We start from the raw sequence: 23,444 nt of genomic DNA on the forward strand, positions 1-23,444 counted from the left end.
CTCCGTCAGGCCGTCAGACGGCCCGCCGGCGGTCGCTGAGCAACACAACAACCAGCAGGCTTCAGCATCAGGCCGACTCGCAGAGGACGGGAAGCAGACTGAGGAGCTCAGAAAGTCTCTGCTGCGTCTGCCAGACACAAAGAATCCCAGTTCTTCACTTTCCCCGGGTCTCCATCTGCTGCTGTCGAGTTTCCACCTACAGCTCGGGCCGAGGTGTGGGGGCAGGGGCGCCGAAAAGGGGGGTAAAAGGAGAAGGATTCCAGGGGCCCAGAGAGGCCCTAATAAAATTATAATACTGGCAAAAAATAACATGACACTAAGTTATTAACTAACTTATAATCACAAATATATTTTATTTACAATTTACTGGTAACAATAACTTTATTTGTTTTGGAAACATTACGTTTATGTTTTGTATTTTTCAGGTGGCCTAATTAAGAGTTTAGAATCAGAGTTTCAGTGTTGCAGCAAACAAATGAATTCCATTGGATTCCTGGTGCTCAGTGTTACCTCAGCTGTCATGTTTTTCTTTTTTCACAAATATGGGAACGTCAGAAATACCATTAAAATGCAAAGTTTTATGTAAAATAGCATCACAAATTTTCGCCAACCTCCTGGCCGGCTGTTTGGGGGCCCAGTCAAAATTATTTTCATGGGGCCCAAAATCCGTAGCGGCGCCCCTGTGTGGGGGTCATCTAACCATCCAAACACACTTTCCAAGGCCAGATGACCCCCACCCAAAGACCCCCGAAAGAAGTGACCTTTAAGACCAGGCTGAAAACTTTCCTTTTTTATAAAGCTTATAGTTAGGGATGGCTCAGGTGAGCCTGGAACATCCCATAGATAAGCTGCTATAGGCCCAGACTGCTGGGGGAGCTCCCATGATGCACCTCTCCTCACTTTACTCTCTTTATGTATGTGTGACATTATTGTGGTCATTAACTCGTGTTTCCCTGTTCCAACAGATATCCTTTGAATGGTGTTACAGTGTTTGTTGTCCCCTCTTTCCTGTGCTCTCAAACCCCAGCTGGTTCTGGTTCTGATGGCACGCTCAGGACGGGAGATTGGACTGAAGACAAGTTTAAATGCAATCTGTTGGTTTTCTTAACTAGGAAATAGTTTTTGAATTGGCTCTATATGATCGAATTGGATTATTTTATAAATAATTATGATTACAATGAATTGAATTCCAATTGGCTTGAATTGGACTTTATTATCTAAGTGCCTTGAGATGACATTTGTTGTATCTGGCGTTGTATTGAGGCAAACTGAGCCAGATGTTCACCTGGTGCAGCGGTAAAAATGTCTAAATGTTGAAAAGACGACTTTCTGGGACTGCAGTGCATTCTGGGTGTAACAGAGGACCAACAACACAACTACGGTGGCCTCGAGTTTCAGGGGTCACGAAATGTGACGACGCGATAAAAGGTGGACACACAAATCACGTCAAATTCAAGGTGTTAAAACCCACTCAGCTCATATTTCAGCTGTAATAAGCGTTCCAGTTTTCAGACTTTTAAGTGAGCAAATAAAACTCTGAAACTGAATTAACGCACCGCTGCTGTGGTTTAAGGTCTGAGTTTCACCCCGGTGGAGACATTCAGCCTCAGATTACCTTTTTCCATTAGCTTCAGGGAGTTGATCCGGATCAGAAGACAGTAACTCTGCAGCCATTTATCACATTTTTGTCCTTTTTAATCATTTATTATTAACATTAAACTATAAATAATAAGGTTCAGGGGTAAAGACACAGTTCATATGAACCACTTTCCTTCCGGAGCCTTTACCTGCAGAAACCGACCTCTGGTGCAGCCAGTGTAACCATGGAAACCACACATAAATATGGCGTGAGATGTGGAAAAGTTGACTCTAACTTTTTGTCTAAAATTAGCAACAAACAAACGGCTGTAATGTCTTTTTAACTCGATCAGCGTACACAGCGTACACAGCGGACACAGCGGACTCGCTCTGGTTCTCCTCAGCCAAACCCCAGGAAGCCGTAAACTCTGCTCGTCTGGAGGTGCAGAAGAAGAACAACAGTTGAGTCTGGGGCCTGACAGGCCGACAGATGAGATATGGAAGCGAGGAAGTTTCTGTTTTCAGCGCAGACATAAACAAACATAAACAAACACAAACAACAACAACACAGAAACACGGAAACACAGATGTCATCAGAGAAATGCGGCCGCACGACCAGACCAGATCCAGATGAAAGTCCACCAACAGCTTGTTTTCAACACTCTGAAAACCAGAGAGCCGTAAGCACAGGCCAGCTCACGGAAAACAGCAGCTGAGCTTTCATCCTGTTTGCTGTTCAGAGACGCTGGCTGCGACCTTCAAGGTGTGAGATGTCCGCTGAACGACATCTTAAAGGATTTAAAGAATCACAGCATGATCAAATCAAATCAAATTTATTTATATAGCACATTTCATGTCCAAAACAATTCAAAGTGCTTCACATAAAATAAGAGTATTGCAGCAGGGAGTGGAAGGCTGAGTTATACCTCTTTTAACTGCCCTTGAGCTTGCGTCTTGCGCTTGTGTTAATGGCTCGAGACGTTTATGCTTCACTTTGCTTTGTCGGCGGTTGCGTGTGCTGCGTGGCGATTCACCGCCAGGACAGTAGGTGGAGTAGCGGGTTTTTTCAATGACAAGCCAGGACCACTGGTCTGATCGATGAGTATGCAGTATGTAGTATGTAGTATGCAGTATGTAGTATGTAGTATGTAGTATGCAGTATGGAGTATGCAGTATGTAGTATGCAGTATGTAGTATGTAGTATGCAATATGTAGTATGTAGTATGTAGTATGCAGTATGTAGTATGCAGTATGTAGTATGTAGTATGCAGTATGTAGTATGTAGTATGCAGTATGTAGTATGTAGTATGTAGTATGCAGTATGTAGTATGTAGTATGCAGTATGTAGTATGCAGTATGTAGTATGTAGTATGCAATATGTAGTATGTAGTATGTAGTATGCAGTATGTAGTATGCAGTATGTAGTATGTAGTATGCAGTATGTAGTATGCAGTATGTAGTATGGAGTATGTAGTATGTAGTATGTAGTATGCAGTATGCAGTATGTAGTATGCAGTATGTAGTATGCAGTATGTAGTATGTAGTATGCAGTATGTAGTATGCAGTATGGAGTATGTAGTATGCAGTATGTAGTATGCAGTATGTAGTATGCAGTATGGAGTATGTAGTATGCAGTATGTAGTATGTAGTATGCAGTATGTAGTATGCAGTATGTAGTATGTAGTATGCAGTATGTAGTATGCAGTATGGAGTATGTAGTATGCAGTATGTAGTATGCAGTATGTAGTATGCAGTATGGAGTATGTAGTATGTAGTATGTAGTATGCAGTATGCAGTATGTAGTATGCAGTATGTAGTATGCAGTATGTAGTATGTAGTATGTAGTATGTAGTATGCAGTATGTAGTATGTAGTATGCAGTATGTAGTATGCAGTATGGAGTATGTAGTATAGAGTATGTAGTATGCAGTATGTAGTATGTAGTATGCAGTATGTAGTATGTAGTATGTAGTATGCAGTATGTAGTATGTAGTATGCAGTATGTAGTATGTAGTATGCAGTATGTAGTATGTAGTATGTAGTATGCAGTATGTAGTATGTAGTATGTAGTATGCAGTATGTAGTATGCAGTATGGAGTATGTAGTATGCAGTATGTAGTATGTAGTATGTAGTATGCAGTATGTAGTATGTAGTATGCAGTATGTAGTATGCAGTATGTAGTATAGAGTATGTAGTATGCAATATGTAGTATGTAGTATGCAGTATGTAGTATAGAGTATGTAGTATGCAGTATGTAGTATGTAGTATGCAGTATGTAGAATGTAGTATGCAGTATGTAGTATGTAGTATGTAGTATGCAGTATGTAGTATGCAGTATGCAGTATGGAGTATGTAGTATGCAGTATGTAGTATGTAGTATGTAGTATGCAGTATGTAGTATGTAGTATAGAGTATGTAGTATGCAGTATGCAGTATGCAGTATGTAGTATGCAGTATGTAGTATGTAGTATGCAGTATGTAGTATGCAGTATGCAGTATGGAGTATGTAGTATGTAGTATGCAGTATGCAGTGAGGAGTATGTAGTATGTAGTATGTAGTATGCAGTATGTAGTATGTAGTATGCAGTATGTAGTATGCAGTATGTAGTATGTAGTATGCAGTATGTAGTATGTAGTATGTAGTATGCAGTATGTAGTATGTAGTATGTAGTATGCAGTATGTAGTATGCAGTATGTAGTATGCAGTATGTAGTATGTAGTATGTAGTATGCAGTATGTAGTATGTAGTATGCAGTATGTAGTATGTAGTATGCAGTATGTAGTATAGAGTATGTAGTATGCAGTATGTAGTATGTAGTATAGAGTATGTAGTATGCAGTATGTAGTATGTAGTATGCAGTATGTAGTATGTAGTATGCAGTATGTAGTATGTAGTATGTAGTATGCAGTATGTAGTATGCAGTATGCAGTATGGAGTATGTAGTATGTAGTATGCAGTATGTAGTATGTAGTATGCAGTATGTAGTATGCAGTATGGAGTATGTAGTATAGAGTATGTAGTATGCAGTATGTAGTATGTAGTATGCAGTATGTAGTATGTAGTATGCAGTATGCAGTATGCGGTATGTAGTAGGTAGTATGCAGTATGTAGTATGTAGTATGCAGTATGCAGTATGTAGTATAGAGTATGTAGTATGCAGTATGTAGTATGCAGTATGTAGTATGTAGTATGTAGTATGTAGTATGCAGTATGTAGTATGTAGTATGCAGTATGGAGTATGCAGTATGTAGTATGCAGTATGTAGTATGTAGTATGCAATATGTAGTATGTAGTATGTAGTATGCAGTATGTAGTATGTAGTATGCAATATGTAGTATGTAGTATGGAGTATGCAGTATGTAGTATGCAGTATGGAGTATGTAGTATGTAGTATGTAGTATGCAGTATGTAGTATGCAGTATGCAGTATGCAGTATGTAGTATGTAGTATGTAGTATGCAGTATGGAGTATGTAGTATGTAGTATGCAGTATGTAGTATGCAGTATGTAGTATGTAGTATGTAGTATGCAGTATGGAGTATGTAGTATGCAGTATGCAGTATGTAGTATGTAGTATGCAGTATGTAGTATGTAGTATGTAGTATGCAGTATGGAATATGTAGTATGTAGTATGCAGTATGTAGTATGCAGTATGCAGTATGTAGTATGTAGTATGCAGTATGTAGTATGTAGTATGTAGTATGCAGTATGGAATATGTAGTATGTAGTATGCAGTATGTAGTATGCAGTATGCAGTATGTAGTATGTAGTATGTAGTATGCAGTATGGAGTATGTAGTATGCAGTATGCAGTATGTAGTATGTAGTATGCAGTATGTAGTATGCAGTATGCAGTATGCAGTATGTAGTATGTAGTATGTAGTAGGCGGTTTCGAACACAGCCAGTGGCTTGCGCTTGCGTCTTGCGTGAAGTTTAGAAAATAGAGGTGACACACATACGTCTTGCGTCACCGACCATAAATCAGGCTTAAGAAGCATTAAAAATACATAAAAGAATATAAAGAGAAACAAAGAAAATAATTTAAATGATTAAAAGAATATCAAGAGAAACAAATACAATAATTTAAATGAATTTAAAAACCAGCAACAGTCCAGATAAGTTCAAAGATAGCGTGCAGATTTCATGCAGAGACACATGAGAACAGAAATGTCTTTAACCTGGATTTAAAAATGTCTCCATTTGGTGAAAGTTTAATCTCCACTGGCAGTTTGTTCCACTTGTTTGCAGCATAACAGCTAAATGCTGCTTCTCCATGTTTAGTCTGGACTCTGGACTGGACCAGCTGGCCTGAGTCCTTGGATCTAATGATGGAATAAAAGGACAGAAGCCAAACCTGAACTAAACTAAACAGCAGTTACTTATTATTTTCAGTTTGGGATCTCTCTTTTTGTTGTGGGGTTTCTGTGGTTAATGCAAAGGTAGGTCTGGTCGTGAAAAAAAAACAACCTCACCTTTCAACACCCGCAGCACAGCCCGCAGGCTCACCTTACAAAACCGCAGGCTCATCTTTCAAAACCGCAGGCTCACCTTTCAACACCCGCAGCACAGCCCGCAGGGTCACCTTTCAACACCCGCAGCACAGCCCGCAGGCTCACCTTTCAACACCCGCAGCACAGCCCGCAGGCTCACCTTTCAACACCCGCAGCACAGCCCGCAGGCTCACCTTTCAACACCCGCAGCACAGCCCGCAGGTTCACCTTTCAACACCCGCAGCACAGCCCGCAGGCTCACCTTTCAACACCCGCAGCACAGCCCGCAGGCTCACCTTTCAACACCCGCAGCACAGCCCGCAGGCTCACCTTTCAACACCCGCAGTCTCACCTTTCAAAACCGCAGGCTCACCTTTCAACACCCGCAGCACAGCCCGCAGGCTCACCTTTCAACACCCGCAGCACAGCCCGCAGGCTCACCTTTCAACGCCCGCAGCACAGCCCGCAGGCTCACCTTTCAACACCCGCAGCACATCCCGCAGGGTCACCTTTCAACACCCGCAGTCTCACCTTTCAAAACCGCAGGCTCACCTTTCAACACCCGCAGCACAGCCCGCAGGCTCACCTTTCAACACCCGCAGTCTCACCTTTCAAAACCGCAGGCTCACCTTTCAACACCCGCAGCACAGCCCGCAGGCTCACCTTTCAACACCTGCAGCACAGCCCGCAGGCTCACCTTTCAACACCCGCAGGCTCACCTTTAAACACCCGCAGTACAGCCCGCAGGGTCACCTTTCAACACCCGCAGCACAGCCCGCAGGCTCACCTTTCAACACCCACAGCACAGCCCGCAGGCTCACCTTTCAACACCCGCAGTACAGCCCGCAGGGTCACCTTTCAACACCTGCAGCACAGCCCGCAGCCTCACCTTTCAACACCCGCAGGCTCACCTTTCAACACCCGCAGCACAGCCCGCAGTCTCACCTTTCAACACCTGCAGCACAGCCCGTAGCCTCACCTTTCAACACCCGCAGCACAGCCCGCAGGATCACCTTTCAACACCCGCAGCACAGCCCGCAGCTCACCTTTCAACACCCGCAGGCTCACCTTTCAACACCCGCAGGATCACCTTTCAACACCCGCAGGCTCACCTTTCAACACCCGCAGGATCACCTTTCAACACCCGCAGGCTCACCTTTCAACACCCGCAGGCTCACCTTTCAACACCCGCAGGCTCACCTTTCAACGCCCGCAGGCTCACCTTTCAACACCCGCAGGCTCACCTTTCAACGCCCACACGGCTAAGGCAAAACAAAGAACATGGCTTGGTAAATCATGAAATAACTTAGCTTGGCTTGGTTTGGTTAGTCGTGGCGTGGCGTTAAGGGTGAATGGATTTCACAAACTGAAAGGGGAAACCTTGAAACTAAATACTGAACTGAGAGTGATTGGTGAATGAGAGCAGCTGGGGACAATGAATGCAGGTGACGTGAGTGAAACTAATGACGCTAACATGGGGACTGAGGCAAAAATAAAACATGGCAAAACTCAACTAAACATGGATTTAAAAACTAAGACATGACTAACACCTGATAAAAACACAAAACTAAAAACATGGGGAAAATCCCATGAACGTGGCAGAGCCCCCCCTCAAGGGATGGATCCCAGACATCCCAAAAAGTGGGTGGGAGGGAGGGAGGGGCTCAAAGCTGTGGGTCCTTGGGCTCTGGCTCTATGGGCGCTAGCTCTGTGAGCTCTCTGGGCTCTGGCACTAGCTCTGGCTCTATGAGCGCTAGCTCTGTGGGCTGTGGCGCCAGCTTTAGCTCTCTGGGCTCTGAAGCTAGCTCTGGCTCTATGGTTTCTAGCTCTGGCTCTATGGGTGCTAGCTCTGTGGGCTGTGGTGCTAGCTTTAGCTCTCTGGGCTCTGAAGCTAGCTCTGGCTCTCTGGGCTCTGAAGCCAGCTCTGGCTCTATGGGCACTAGCTCTGTGGGCTGTGGCGCTAGCTTTAGCTCTCTGGGCTCTGAAGCTAGCTCTGGCTCTATGGTTTCTAGCTCTGGCTCTATGGGTGCTAGCTCTGTGGGCTGTGGTGCTAGCTTTAGCTCTCTGGGCTCTGAAGCTAGCTCTGGCTCTCTGGGCTCTGAAGCCAGCTCTGGCTCTATGGGCACTAGCTCTGTGGGCTCTGGCGCTAGCTCTGGCTCTATGGGCGCTAGCTCTGGGTCTATGGGCGCTAGCTCTGGGTCTATGGGCGCTAGCTCTGTGAGCTCTCTGGGCTCTGGTGCTAGCTCTGGCTCTATGGGCACTAACTCTGTGAGCTCTCTGGGCTCTGGCGCTAGCTCTGGCTCTATGGGTGCTAGCTCTGTGAGCTCTCTGGGCTCTGGCGCTAGCTCTGGCTCTAGCTCTGGCTCTGGCTCTAGCTCTGGCTCTAGCTCTGGCTCTATGGGCACTAGCTCTGCGGGCTGTGGCGCTAGCTTTAGCTCTCTGGGCTCTGTGGGCTCTGGCTCTATGGGCGCTAGCTCTGTAGGCTCTGGCGCTAGTTTTGGCTCTCTGGGCTCTGTGGGCTCTGGCGCTAGCTTTAGCTCTCTGGGCTCTGTGGGCTGTGGTGCTAGTTTTAGCTCTCTGGGCTCTGTGGGCTCTGGTGCTAGCTTTAGCTCTCTGGGCTCTGTGGGCTGTGGCGCTAGCTTTAGCTCTCTGGGCTCTGTGGGCTCTGGCGCTAGCTTTAGCTCTCTGGGCTCTGTGGGCTGTGGCGCTAGCTTTAGCTCTCTGGGCTCTGTGGGCTCTGGCGCTAGCTTTAGCTCTCTGGGCTCTGTGGGCTCTGGCGCTAGCTTTAGCTCTCTGGGCTCTGTGGGCTGTGGCGCTAGCTTTAGCTCTCTGGGCTCTGTGGGCTCTGGCGCTAGCTTTAGCTCTCTGGGCTCTGTGGGCTGTGGCGCTAGCTTTAGCTCTCTGGGCTCTGTGGGCTCTGGCGCTAGCTTTAGCTCTCTGGGCTCTGTGGGCTGTGGCGCTAGCTTTAGCTCTCTGGGCTCTGTGGGCTCTGGCGCTAGAATCGAAGCATTAATGACAATGAAATGAAGATAAAATAAAACTAAAAACTGTCGTTCTGAGACACAGAGCCTGAGCAAATGTGCTCAGTTACTGATTCATTTCTCCCTCATCGGACTCTCTGATGCAGCCTGCCTTTAACTTTGCTTCTCCGATCGTCTCGCCTGCACTGATAGCTGATGATCAATAAACTGTACTTTGACTCCCCCACTCAGTATTGATGAGGGAGGGGGAGGTATCAGGACGTGTCAGGGGATCAGCAGGATTAGTCGTAGACAGATAATGAGAGGAGCTCAGCACCAAAACATTCCTCACATGCCTCTGAACGGCAGCAACTGGAGGCGGGACTACACCGCAACCTGTACCAGAGACGGGCGGGGCTGACGGGCGGGGGCGTAAACACACCTTACATTCCTCAGTTAGTCACTGACACACATTATCCTGAACACACACTCACATGTTTGCTTTTCTATCTGTGCGAGGACCCTCACTGACACATGCATTACCAGGACCCTAAAAGTGAGGACCCAGATCGGATGCACTGGAGTGATTAATGATCAAAGGTCCCCACTTATGAGCTCTATTTCCAAATCTACAACACATGCACACACTTATCATTCCCATGATAATCATATAGAGATTTTTCTTTACCCATATTATTTATATTTTATTCATTTCAACTTTACAATGTGCAATATTATTAATACTAGGTCACTTTACTTTTTGGTCACTTTACTTTTTAGTACTTACTTTTTCTCTTTAAAAAAAAAAATGTTTTCTCTTTTTTTAATTTATTGTCTGTTGTTGCTGCTGTGACAAGTGAATTTGCCCGTTGTGGGATAAATAAAGTACAATCTAATCTAATATCTTTGTGAGCATAGATATGTATAGAACGGTTAGATGCGTTACGTCTGAGTTTAGAACGTCCGCACAAGTCGGCCATCTTACCACAGGGTGAGATGTCCGGGAGACAGTCAGACCTGAGGTAACCATGGTTACGCTAAGTGATCTGCTCTGACGCTATTACTCTGATTTTACACTATTTTACATACTAAAAGACCCTGTGCGATATTTTATTTATTCGGTCATCTGTGCAATAATTCCCGTCACTACTGTGCAATATCTTTTCTATTTATGGTCAGACTATGTGCATACAATGTGTAATTAACACAAGTGTAGTGCAATATGGGCAATAACTCAACCATAGTGCTATAACTTATTTTATTTAACTCTCTTTACTTTGTATATCTTGTAGAGCCTACATTCTTTTTTACACTTTGTGTTAGGTTATTCTATATTAATCATATTTTAATGATATATTATATTAATTGTTCTATATTTAGATTTATAGAGATCCTATGTGTGTGTTTGGAGCTACTGGGGACTTGAATTTCCCTGAGGGAGTCATCCCAAGGGATAAATAAAGTTGAGTCATGGGGCAAATAAACCTGAAATATTTACGTTTTTATTTTAAAAAATAAATATGGACTTCGTCTGTAGTGTGATAATTAGCTTACTACTTTGATTTGATTTGATTTATTTATTTAAACTCGAAAAATCATTGAGGGCCTGACCCTCATTTACAATGATGTCGAGTAAAAAAAATGATGTTTATAATAACCTAAACGTTTGAGAATTAAGCGAGAGAGCTGCCTGTGGTGAGATGGCGGCCATCTGCGGACGTTCCACTCCGTTGACCAGCAACGCGGACGAGACATCTAGCCATTCTATACATATATATGTTTGTGAGGACGCTGACTGAATGTTTGTCACATCTTTTTGAGGACGCTGACTGAACAGGTGTGCTCGGGCCTCAGTTTCAGGAGACGTTAGTGATGAAAAGAAGAACTTTAATGTTTGTGATGTGGCTGATGAGCACAGACACATGAATAGGGATGGGAATCGAAAACCGGTTCTTGTAGAGAACCGGTTCCCAGTGTTTCAATTCCTTGGAATCGTTTGGCGATTTTGCAATCGATTCCCTTATCGATTCCAGTGGGCGCGAATGACGTCACCACGCAGCGTTGCGTGGCGAGTCCAGCGCAGCCAGCAGCCAACAGTAAACATGGCGCCCAAGCGGTACAAACGCTCGAAAGTTTGGTTCCACATCCCTAAAAAAGACGACAACAGGGCAACTTGCAAAGTGAATATTTCACCAAAGGGAGGAAATACTACCAACATGCAATAACTATGAATGAATGTCGCGTTTTCGATCCGCTCCGGACTAACGTTGGTGAATCTGAACCCAGCAACGTTAGCAACGTTAGCATGTCCTCGGCTAACACTGCAGGTAACTAACTAACAAACACTGCCTATCATGTTAGCGCCATTTGCCTGATTGTAAAAGCTGCTGTTAGTAACGGTTAAGGTTAAATGAATGCCTTCTCAGGCATTACATTTAGATGAAATCATGAGAGACAGAGCCTGACTGGCTCAGAGCCAGAGGCTGGTGGTGCTACCCCCAGTTCACCTCTACCTCCAGCTTCTCCTTTCACCAGAGCAGGAAGAGTTAAATTACCCAGGCCAGGATAGACCAATGTGGACCTCACCGTTGTTGGGTTTGTGAGGTCACGACTCGTGTTACTTCTAAACTAAACAAAGTTGATGCTGATCGACCGGTTTGTTGTCCTTTTTCTCCAAATGAGAATCGATAAGGGAACCGACAAAGAACCGAATCGTTAAGCAGAATCGAAAATGGAATTGTAATCGTAAAAATCTTATCAATTCCCATCCGTACACATGAATACCTCAGAACAGTCACATGTTATCTGACGGATAATGGTGTCAGACTGAGAGAAGGATCTGATGGACCCACGCTGCTCCACAGAACTGAGCGTTATCAAGCTCTGAGACGCAGTTCTGTTCAGTACAGAGCTCACATGTTCCTCTCATTCATCTACATACCAGCACACACACACACTGTGGATGCAGATGGAGGCCTGCTGCAGCCTCTCTACATGTTGCACCTGTTAGCCCAGGTGAATAAAGGTCAAAGTTCAGCAGCAGGAATGTGAACCGGACCAGTTTCTGTCGACTCCGCCCCACACAGAGCTCAAAGCTCCACCCTCAGAACGATGATCTGTGTGCTGCTGCTGTCTGACCGACAGGAACCAGTTAGCATGAAGCTAACTCCGTCCTAACTGTCTCACTGCAGCTTTGGGACTCTGAGTTCTCTCTCTGTGGGTTGGCAGATGTAAGGTCATCCTCAGTGCGTTTCAGTCAGAATAAGCAGCCTGTTGTCTCAGTGTGAGTGAGGATGTATCTGCAGGTCAGAGGAGGAGCAGCTGGCTCTGTGAGACCCAGTTAATCGGTCTCATGATGTTTGGCTGGAGTCAATCCAAAGTATGTGTGTGTTGGGGAGTCCCCCTAAAGCCCCAAACACTCTGAGGCTGCCTCGGTGTGAGAGGAACCTCCACATTCAGCTGACGGTGGGACTCTCTCTCACAGTTATAGTCATTCAACAGGAAGTTGGATCTATTTTCAGGGGTCCATCCACAGCACCTCTCACAGGAAAAGCCCCCCCTCCTTAGTTGGATAAGTGTGTATAGAAAATGGAGGGATGGATCATCCACATCAGGGGTGACTGTTCTACGCTGGCTTTTTCTTTAGGAAGCTTTAGCAGAAGTTCAATGAGGAAGATCTAATTTCTGATGTCACCGCAGAGCCTGAAATGTTTCATTCCTCCAGCGGTTGAATTCTAATGTGGGTCTGATAGTGTCTGATAGTGTCTGATGGTGTCTGATGGTGTCTGATGGTGTCTGATGGTGTCTGATGGTGTGTGATGGTGTCTGATGGTGTCTGATGGTGTCTGATGGTGTGTGATGGTGTGTGATAGTGTCTGATGGTGTCTGATGGTGTCTGATGGTTTCTGATGGTGTCTGATGGTGTCTGATGGTGTCTGATGGTGTCTGATAGTGTTTGATGGTGTTTGATGGTGTCTGATGGTGTGTAATAGTGTCTGATGGTGTGTGATAGTGTCTGATGGTGTCTGATGGTGTCTGATGGTGTCTGATGGTGTGTGATAGTGTCTGATGGTGTCTGATGGTGTCTGATGGTGTCTGATGGTGTGTGATGGTGTGTGATAGTGTCTGATGGTGTCTGATGGTGTCTGATGGTTTCTGATGGTGTCTGATGGTGTCTGATGGTGTCTGATAGTGTTTGATGGTGTCTGATGGTGTGTAATAGTGTCTGATGGTGTGTGATAGTGTCTGATGGTGTCTGATGGTGTCTGATGGTGTCTGATGGTGTCTGATGGTGTGTGATAGTGTCTGATGGTGTCTGATGGTGTGTGATAGTGTCTGATGGTGTCTGATGGTGTCTGATGGTGTCTGATGGTGTGTGATAGTGTCTGATGGTGTCTGATGGTGTGTGATAGTGTCTGATGGTGTCTGATGGTGTGTAATAGTGTCTGATGGTGTCTGATGGTGTGTGATGGTGTGTGATAGTGTCTGATGGTGTCTGATGGTGTCTGATGGTGTCTGATGGTGTGTGATAGTGTCTGATGGTGTCTGATGGTGTGTGATAGTGTCTGATGGTGTCTGATGGTGTGTGATAGTGTCTGATGGTGTCTGATGGTGTGTAATAGTGTCTGATGGTGTCTGATGGTGTGTGATAGTGTCTGATGGTGTCTGATGGTGTCTGATGGTGTCTGATGGTGTGTGATAGTGTCTGATGGTGTCTGATGGTGTGTGATAGTGTCTGATGGTGTCTGATGGTGTGTGATAATGTCTGATGGTGTCTGATGGTGTCTGATGGTGTCTGATGGTGTGTGATAGTGTCTGATGGTGTCTGATGGTGTGTGATAGTGTCTGATGGTGTCTGATGGTGTCTGATGGTGTCTGATGGTGTCTGATGGTGTCTGATGGTGTCCGATGGTGTGTGATAGTGTCTGATGGTGTCTGATGGTGTGTGATAGTGTCTGATAGTGTCTGATGGTGTCTGATGGTGTGTGATAGTGTCTGATGGTGTCTGATGGTGTCTGATGGTGTCTGATGGTGTGTGATAGTGTCTGATGGTGTGTGATAGTGTCTGATAGTGTCTGATGGTGTCTGATGGTGTGTAATAGTGTCTGATGGTGTCTGATGGTGTCTGATGGTGTCTGAAGGTGTCTGATGGTGTCTGATGGTGTCTGATGGTGTCTGAAGGTGTCTGATGGTGTCTGATGGTGTCTGATGGTGTCTGATGGTGTCTGATGGTGTGTGATAGTGTCTGATGGTGTCCGATGGTGTCTGATGGTGTCCGATGGTGTGTGATAGTGTCTGATGGTGTCTGATGGTGTCTGATAGTGTCTGATGGTGTGTGATAGTGTCTGATAGTGTCTGATCGTGTCTGATGGTGTCTGATATTGTCTGATAGTGTCTGATGGTGTGTGATAGTGTCTGATAGTGTCTGATGGTGTCTGATAGTGTCTGATAGTGTCTGATCGTGTCTGATGGTGTCTGATGGTGTCTGATATTGTCTGATAGTGTCTGATGGTGTCTGATAGTGTCTGATAGTGTCTGATGGTGTCTGATGGTGTCTGATGGTGTCTGATGGTGTCTGATGGTGTCTGATAGTATCTGATAGTGTCTGATATTGTCTGATAGTATCTGATAGTGTCTGATAGTGTCTGATAGTGTCTGATGGTGTCTGATGGTGTCTGATAGTGTCTGATGGTGTCTGATGGTGTCTGATAGTATCTGATCGTGTCTGATGGTGTCTGATAGTGTCTGATGGTGTCTGATGGTGTCTGATAGTGTCTGATAGTATCTGATAGTATCTGATCGTGTCTGATGGTGTCTGATGGTGTCTGATGGTGTCTGATAGTGTCTGATAGTATCTGATGGTGTCTGATCGTGTCTGATGGTGTCTGATAGTGTCTGATGGTGTCTGATGGTGTCTGATAGTGTCTGATAGTATCTGATAGTATCTGATCGTGTCTGATGGTGTCTGATAGTGTCTGATAGTGTCTGATAGTGTCTGATAGTATCTGATCGTGTCTGATAGTGTCTGATCGTGTCTGATGGTGTCTGATGGTGTCTGATAGTGTCTGATGGTGTCTGATCGTGTCTGATGGTGTCTGATGGTGTCTGATGGTGTCTGATGGTGTCTGATAGTGTCTGATGGTGTCTGATCGTGTCTGATGGTGTCTGATGGTGTCTGATCGTGTCTGATGGTGTCTGATGGTGTCTGATGGTGTCTGATGGTGTCTGATAGTGTCTGATGGTGTCTGATGGTGTCTGATGGTGTCTGATGGTGTCTGATAGTGTCTGATGGTGTCTGATCGTGTCTGATGGTGTCTGATAGTGTCTGATGGTGTCTGATGGTGTCTGATAGTGTCTGATGGTGTCTGATGGTGTCTGATGGTGTCTGATGGTGTCTGATGGTTTCTGATAGTGTCTGATAGTGTCTGATGGTGTCTGATGGTGTCTGATGGTGTCTGATGGTTTCTGATAGTGTCTGATAGTGTCTGATGGTGTCTGATGGTGTCTGATGGTGTCTGATGGTGTCTGATGGTTTCTGATAGTGTCTGATATTGTCTGATAGTATCTGATGGTGTCTGATGGTGTCTGATAGTGTCTGATGGTGTCTGATGGTGTCTGATGGTGTCTGATAGTGTCTGATGGTGTCTGATGGTGTCTGATAGTGTCTGATAGTGTCTGATGGTTTCTGATAGTGTCTGATAATGTCTGGACGCTCTGAGGGTGTGTGGACGCTCTGAGGGTGTGTGGACGCTCTGAGGGGATGTGGACGCTCTGAGGGTGTGTGGACGCTCTGAGGGGATGTGGACGCTCTGAGGGTGCGTGGACTCTCTGAGGGGATGTGGACGTTCTGAGGGGATTTGGACGCTCTGATGGGATGTGGACGCTCTGAGGGGATGTGGATGCTCTGATGGTGTGTGGATGCTCTGAGGGGATGTGGATGCTCTGAGGGGATGTGGACACTCTGAGGGGATGTGGACGCTCTGAGGGGATGTGGACGCTCTGAGGGGATTTGGACACTTTGAGGGATGTGGACGCTCTGAGGGGATGTTGACGCTCTGAGGGGATGTGGACGCTCTGAGGGGATGTGGACGCTCTAAGGGGATGTGGACGCTCTGAGGGGGATGTGGACACTTTGAGGGATGTGGACGCTCTGAGGGATTGTGGACGCTCTGAGGGGATGTGGACGCTCTGAGGGGATGTGGACGCTCTGAGGGGGTGTGGACGCTCTGAGGGGATGTGGACGCTCTGAGGGGATGTGGACGCTCTGAGGGGATGTGGACCCTCTGAGGGGACGATGGACGTCTCAGTATTCAGTCGGAGCTGCAGCTCTCACAGTCGCTGTTTGGCCGAACTGCTACAGAAAAAAAACTCAAAAAAACTCAAAAAATACAAAAACTCACAAAACAAGCAGAAAGAAGCTAAAAATAGTTTGTAAAAATAGAGGCTCTGCTTTCTCTTTCTGTTCAGAGAGTTTCAGTGAAACCAGAGGAGGTGTTTGTGTTGGACCCGAGTGTGGGATCTCTTTCCTCTGTGTCCTCTCTCCCCTGTCCTCTGTGTTCTCTGTCCTCTCTCCCCTGTCCTCTGTGTTCTCTGTCCTCTGTCCTCTGTGTCCTCTGTGTCCTCTGTGTCCTCTGTGTCCTCTGTCCTCTGTGTTCTCTGTCCTCTCTCCCCTCTCCTATGTGTTCTCTGTCCTCTGTCCTCTGTGTCCTCTGTGTCCTCTATCCTCTGTCCTCTGTGTTCTCTGTCCTCTCTCCCCTGTCCTCTGTGTTCTCTGTCCTCTGTCCTCTGTGTCCTCTGTGTCCTCTGTCCTCTGTCCTCTATGTTCTCTGTCCTCTCTCCCCTGTCCTCTGTGTTCTCTGTCCTCTGTCCTCTGTGTCCTCTGTGTCCTCTGTCCTCTGTGTCCTCTGTGTCCTCTGTGTCCTCTGTGTCCTCTGTGTCCTCTGTCCTCTGTGTTCTCTCTCCTCTCTCCCCTGTCCTCTGTGTCCTCTGTCCTCTGTCCTCTGTCCTCTGTGTCCTCTGTCCTCTGTCCTCTGTGTTCTCTGTCCTCTGTCCTCTGTCCTCTGTGTTCTCTGTCCTCTGTCCTCTGTCCTCTGTGTCCTCTGTCCTCTGTCCTCTGGGTCCTCTGTGTTCTCTGTCCTCTCTCCCCTGTCATCTGTGTTCTCTGTCCTTTGTCCTCTGTCTTCTTTGTCCTCTGTCCTCTGTGTCCTCTGTGTTCTCTGTGTTCTCTGTCCTCTGTGTCCTCTGTCCTATGTCCTCTGTCCTCTTTGTTCTCTGTGTTCTGTATCCTCTGTCTTCTGTCCTCTGTCCTTTGTCCTCTGTGTCCTCTGGTTCCTCTGTGTCCTCTGTCCTCTTTGTCCTCTGTCCTTTGTCCTCTGTGTTCTCTGTCCTCTGTGTCCTCTGTGTCCTCTGTGTCCTCTGTCCCCTCTGTGTCCTCTGTCCTCTGTCCTCTGTGTCCTGTGTTCTCTGTCTTCTTTTCATCTTTGTCCTCTGTGTCCTATGTGTCATCTGTGTCCTGTGTCCTCTGTGTCCTGTGTCCTCTGTCCTCTGTGTCCTATGTCCTCTGTGTCCTGTGTCCTGTGTCCTCTGTGTCCTGTGTCCTCTGTCCTCTGTTTCATCTGTGTCCTCTGTGTCCTCTGTGTCCTCTGTCCTCTGTGTCCTATGTCCTCTGTGTCCTGTGTCCTGTGTCCTCTGTGTCCTGTGTCCTCTGTCCTCTGTGTCCTGTGTCCTGTGTCCTCTGTCCTCTGTGTCCTGTGTCCTGTGTCCTCTGTGTCCTCTGTGTCCTCTGGTTCCTCTGTGTCCTCTGTCCTTTGTCCTCTGTGTCCTCTGTCCTCTTTCGTCTGTGTCCTCCGTGTCCTCTGTGTCTTCTGTCCTCTGTCCTCTGTGTCTTCTGTCCTCTGTGTTCTCTGTCCTCTGTGTCCTCTGTGTCCTCTTTTCATCTTTGTCCTCTGTGTCCTATGTGTCCTCTGTGTCCTCTGTGTCCTCTGTGTCCTCTGTGTCCTGTGTCCTGTGTCCTCTGTCCTCTATCCTCTGTTTCCTCTGTGTCCTCTGTCCTCTGTGTCCTCTGTCCTCTTTCGTCTGTGTCCTCCGTGTCCTCTGTGTCCTCTGTCCTCTGTGTCCTCTGTGTCATGTGTCCTCTGTCCTCTGTTTCCTCTGTGTCCTGTGTCCTCTGTCCTCTGTGTCCTCTGTGTCCTGTGTCCTCTGTGTCCTCTGTGTCCTATGTCCTCTGTCCTCTGTGTCCTCTGTGTCCTGTGTCCTCTGTCCTCTGTGTCCTCTGTGTCCTGTGTCCTCTGTGTCCTGTGTCCTGTGTCCTCTGTGTCCTCTGTCGTCTGTGTCCTGTGTCCTCTGTCCTCTGTGTCCTCTGTGTCCTCTGTCCTCTGTGTCCTGTGTCCTCTGTGTCCTCTGTGTCCTCTGTGTCCTCTGTGTCCTCTGTGTCCTCTGTCCTCTGTTTCCTCTGTGTCCTCTGTGTCCTCTGTGTCCTCTGTGTCCTGTGTCCTCTGTGTCCTCTGTGTCCTCTGTGTCCTCTGTCCTCTGTTTCCTCTCTGTCCTCTGTGTCCTCTGTGTCCTGTGTCCTCTGTGTCCTCTGTCCTGTGTCCTGTGTCCTCTATCCTCTGTTTCCTCTGTGTCCTCTGTGTCCTCTGTGTCCTCTGTGTCCTGTGTCCTCTGTGTCCTCTGTGTCCTCTGTCCTCTGTTTCCTCTGTGTCCTCTGTGTCCTCTGTGTCCTGTGTCCTCTGTGTCCTGTGTCCTGTGTCCTGTGTCCTCTATCCTCTGTTTCCTCTGTGTCCTCTGTCCTCTGTGTCCTCTGTCCTCTGTGTCCTCTGTCCTCTGTGTCCTCTGTGTCATGTGTCCTCTGTCCTCTGTTTCCTCTGTGTCCTGTGTCCTCTGTCCTCTGTGTCCTCTGTGTCCTATGTCCTCTGTCCTCTGTGTCCTGTGTCCTGTGTCCTCTGTCCTCTGTGTCCTGTGTCCTGTGTCCTCTGTGTCCTCTGTCCTCTGTGTCCTGTGTCCTCTGTGTCCTCTGTGTCCTCTGTCCTCTGTGTCCTGTGTCCTTTGTGTCCTGTGTCCTCTGTGTCCTGTGTCCTCTGTCCTCTGTGTCCTGTGTCCTCTGTGTCCTCTGTGTCCTCTGTCCTCTGTCCTCTGTGTCCTCTGTGTCCTCTGTGTCCTGTGTCCTCTGTGTCCTCTGTGTCCTGTGTCCTCTGTGTCCTGTGTCCTCTGTGTCCTGTGTCCTCTGTGTCCTCTGTCCTCTGTGTCCTGTGTCCTCTGTGTCCTCTGTGTCCTCTGTGTCCTGTGTCCTCTGTGTCCTCTGTGTCCTGTGTCCTCTGTGTCCTCTGTGTCCTCTGTCCTCTGTGTCCTGTGTCCTCTGTGTCCTCTGTGTCCTGTGTCCTCTGTGTCCTCTGTGTCCTCTGTGTCCTCTGTCCTCTGTGTCCTGTGTCCTCTGTGTCCTCTGTCCTCTGTCCTCTGTGTCCTGTGTGTCCTCTGTGTCCTCTGTGTCCTCTGTGTCCTCTGTGTCCTCTGTCCTCTGTCCTCTGTGTCCTGTGTGTCCTCTGTGTCCTCTGTGTCCTGTGTCCTCTGTGTCCTCTGTCCTCTGTGTCCTGTGTCCTCTGTGTCCTCTGTGTCCTGTGTGTCCTCTGTGTCCTCTGTCCTCTGTGTCCTGTGTCCTCTGTGTCCTCTGTGTCCTCTGTTTCCTCTGTGTCCTCTGTGTCCTCTGTCCTCTGTGTCCTCTGTCCTCTGTGTCCTCTGTCCTCTGTGTCCTCTGTGTCCTGTGTCCTCTGTGTCCTCTGTGTCCTCTGTGTCCTCTGTGTCCTCTGTCCTCTGTGTCCTCTGTCCTCTGTGTCCTGTGTCCCCTGTGTCCCCTGTGTCCTCTGTGTCCTCTGTCCTCTGTGTCCTGTGTCCTCTGTGTCCTGTGTCCTCTGTGTCCTCTGTGTCCTCTGTGTCCTCTGTGTCCTCTGTCCTCTGTGTCCTCTGTCCTCTGTGTCCTCTGTGTCCTGTGTCCTCTGTGTCCTGTGTCCTCTGTGTCCTCTGTCCTCTGTGTCCTCTGTGTGTGCGTGCGAGCATGTGTTTGCGTGTGCACGTGTGTGTGCATGTGTATGCACGTGTGTGTGCCTGTGTGTGTGCGTGTGTGTGCACGTGAGCGTGTGTGTGTGCACGTGTGTGTGCATGTGTGCTTGCGTGTGTGTGTGCACGTGAGCATGTGTGTGCACGTGTGTGTGCATGTGTGCTTGTGTGTTTTCGTGTGTGTGCACGTGTGCTTGCATGTGTGTGTGCACGTGTGTGTGCATTTGTGCTTGCGTGCGTGTGCACGTGTGTGCACGTGTGCTTGCGTGCGTGTGTGTGCGTGTGTGTGCACGTGTGTGTGCATTTGTGCTTGCGTGCGTGTGCACGTGTGTGCACGTGTTCACGTGTGCGTGTGTGTTTGCGTGCGTGCGTGTGCACGTGTGTTTTTGTGCATGTGCACGTGTGTGTGTTTGCGTGTGCACGTGCACGTGTGTTTGTGTGCGTGTGCACGTGTGTGTGAGTGTGCACGTGTGGCTCCAGCACTCTGACGTCGGTCCTCAGAAATATAGTAAGTCCAACACTTGTGGAGCCACATGTTCCAGCAGGTGTTACGGTGATAACTTCGTGTTCGGCTCCGTGTTTAAACATGTAATTCCATCCGTGTGTGCATAAGAACACGCGTGTGCTCAGGTCCACACGGGATCCGTGTTATTATTCTGTGCTGAGTCAGCAGAAACTCAGACCTCCAGCAGCTTCAGTCTGAGGCCACTTTACCATCCTCTGTCTCTCTGTGGCGGCTTCATAAAGGACCAATCAGGAGCTCCGTGCACGTGAGCTCCGTGCACGTGAGCAGCAGGAAGCTTTTTATTCACTTTTAAACTGATTTATTTACTTAGACGCTGGATTTTAAATAAATTTCCATGTGGCGTATTCTCTGAGTGCGACACCCCAGCAGCTGGTACAGATGCTGAGATCTTTGCTGGTGGTTCTGAGAGATAACTCCTGTTTCCTGATCAGTGAGCACTGATTTCCACAGATTTATCTCTCCGCTCTGAGCGCCTGGCTCCGCCGGCAGTCTGAGGATGTTCGGTTCGGATTCCTGCGAGGAATGCGACTCCCTTCCCCGCGGTGTCGGCTGTAATCGGAGTCTGAATGATGACATTACGGAGGAGCTGTGGAGCCAGAGCTCTGTTAGCGGGGCAGAAACTGCCTGAGTGTGTAAACTCTGAGGTTTACTGAAACAACAGGTCTCGGTCTGTTGAGCCCAGAGTTCCACCGCAGGGAGGATTTAATGATACCGTCCAGGAGTCCTGCTCAGGGCCGGAGAGGAGGGGGGGGTGGGGGGGCCGAGCAGGAGTGCTGCTCAGAGCCGGGGTCGGAGAGGAGGGGGGGGGGGGGGGGGGGGGGGGGGGGGGCGAGCAGAGAGCAGAGAAAAACTTTTACATTTCTTTTTTTTTTCCCTTCTCCTGTCCAGCATTATGGCAGCAGAATTGTAATCTGAATACCGTTTATGCTAAACACATTTGCTATGCCAAGGGAAGCTTTATGAATGTAAAGCTCCCCTTGATGCCCATCAACTCCTCATTTTTATTTATTTATTTTGTTACAATATTTAACATGATATGATAATAGTGCCGAACCGGACCGGGGGACAGAGAGAGAGGGAGAGCGAAGAGGAGAAAAAAAGAACAGAAACATGAAGAGACAAACATAAAAAACAATGAAAAATCCGACAACCAGCTGCTACACCTGTAAAAACAAAACTGAAGACGATTCACGGCTTTTGTGGGGAATCCAGCCTTAGAAGCACCAGGAGCACCTGGAAGCAGACAAGCAGAGAACAAACACACAAACAAACAAACAAGCAGAGAACAAACACACAAACAAACAAACAAACAAGCAGAGAACAAACACACAAACAAACAAACAAACACAAGCAGCAGCAATCTCATATGATACACAGGTAACCTTAAACCACAGGACAACTTTTACCCCCCGGGTATCTCCTCTGGGCCGTCCTTTTACCCCCCGGGTATCCCCTCTGGGCCGTCCTTTTACCCCCCGGGTATCTCCTCTGGGCCGTCCTTTTACCCCCCGGGTATCCCCTCTGGGCCGTCCTTTTACCCCCCGGGTATCTCCTCTGGGCTGTCCTTTTACCCCCCGGGTATCCCCTCTGGGCTGTCCTTTTAACCCCCGGGTATCCCCTCTGGGCCGTCCTTTTACCCCCCGGGTATCCCCTCTGGGCCGTCCTTTTAACCCCCGGGTATCCCCTCTGGGCCGTCCTTTTACCCCCCGGGTATCCCCTCTGGGCCGTCCGTGGGACCCTGAGAGAACATGCAAACTAACCACAGCCGGGGTTTGAACCAGGAACCCTCCTCTGTGGGGCGACGGCGCTGACCACCAGCGTGCCGCCCACATTCTGAGACTTTCCCCTCATTATTCCAACCCAACATAAATGTTGTTTTCCAGGATAAATATGCAGCTCGCAGAGACAATGGAGCTCACAAAATCTCCTGGGAAATGTTCAGAAAACAGAAAACAGAGAGAGTAACTACAACAGAACCATGTTCTCTGGTTAGATGTTCCTCTGTTAGAACCATGTTCTCTGGTTAGATGTTCCTCTGTTAGAACCATGTTCTCTGGTTAGGTGTTCCTCTGTTAGAACCATGTTCTCTGGTTAGGTGTTCCTCTGTTAGAACCATGTTCTCTGGTTAGGTGTTCCTCTGTTAGAACCATGTTCTCTGGTTAGATGTTCCTCTGAGAGCTGACAGAACCATGTTCTCTGGTTAGATGTTCCTCTGAGAGAGCTGACAGAACCATGTTCTCTGGTTAGATGTTCCTCTGAGAGCTGACAGAACCATGTTCTCTGGTTAGGTGTTCCTCTGAGAGCTGAAAGAACCATGTTCTCTGGTTAGGTGTTCCTCTGAGAGCTGAAAGAACCATGTTCTCTGGTTAGATGTTCCTCTGAGAGCTGAAAGAACCATGTTCTCTGGTTAGGTGTTCCTCTGAGAGCTGAAAGAACCATGTTCTCTGATTAGATGTTCCTCTGTGAGAGCTGACAGAACCATGTTCTCTGGTTAGATGTTCCTCTGAGAGCTGACAGAACCATGTTCTCTGGTTAGATGTTCCTCTGAGAGAGCTGACAGAACCATGTTCTCTGGTTAGATGTTCCTCTGAGAGCTGACAGAACCATGTTCTCTGGTTAGGTGTTCCTCTGAGAGCTGAAAGAACCATGTTCTCTGGTTAGGTGTTCCTCTGAGAGCTGAAAGAACCATGTTCTCTGGTTAGATGTTCCTCTGAGAGCTGAAAGAACCATGTTCTCTGGTTAGGTGTTCCTCTGAAAGCTGAAAGAACCATGTTCTCTGATTAGATGTTCCTCTGTGAGAGCTGACAGAACCATGTTCTCTGGTTAGATGTTCCTCTGAGA

This window comes from Odontesthes bonariensis, chromosome 1 (genome assembly GCF_027942865.1).
Source record: "Odontesthes bonariensis isolate fOdoBon6 chromosome 1, fOdoBon6.hap1, whole genome shotgun sequence".
In the NCBI taxonomy this organism is placed as follows: domain Eukaryota; kingdom Metazoa; phylum Chordata; class Actinopteri; order Atheriniformes; family Atherinopsidae; genus Odontesthes; species Odontesthes bonariensis.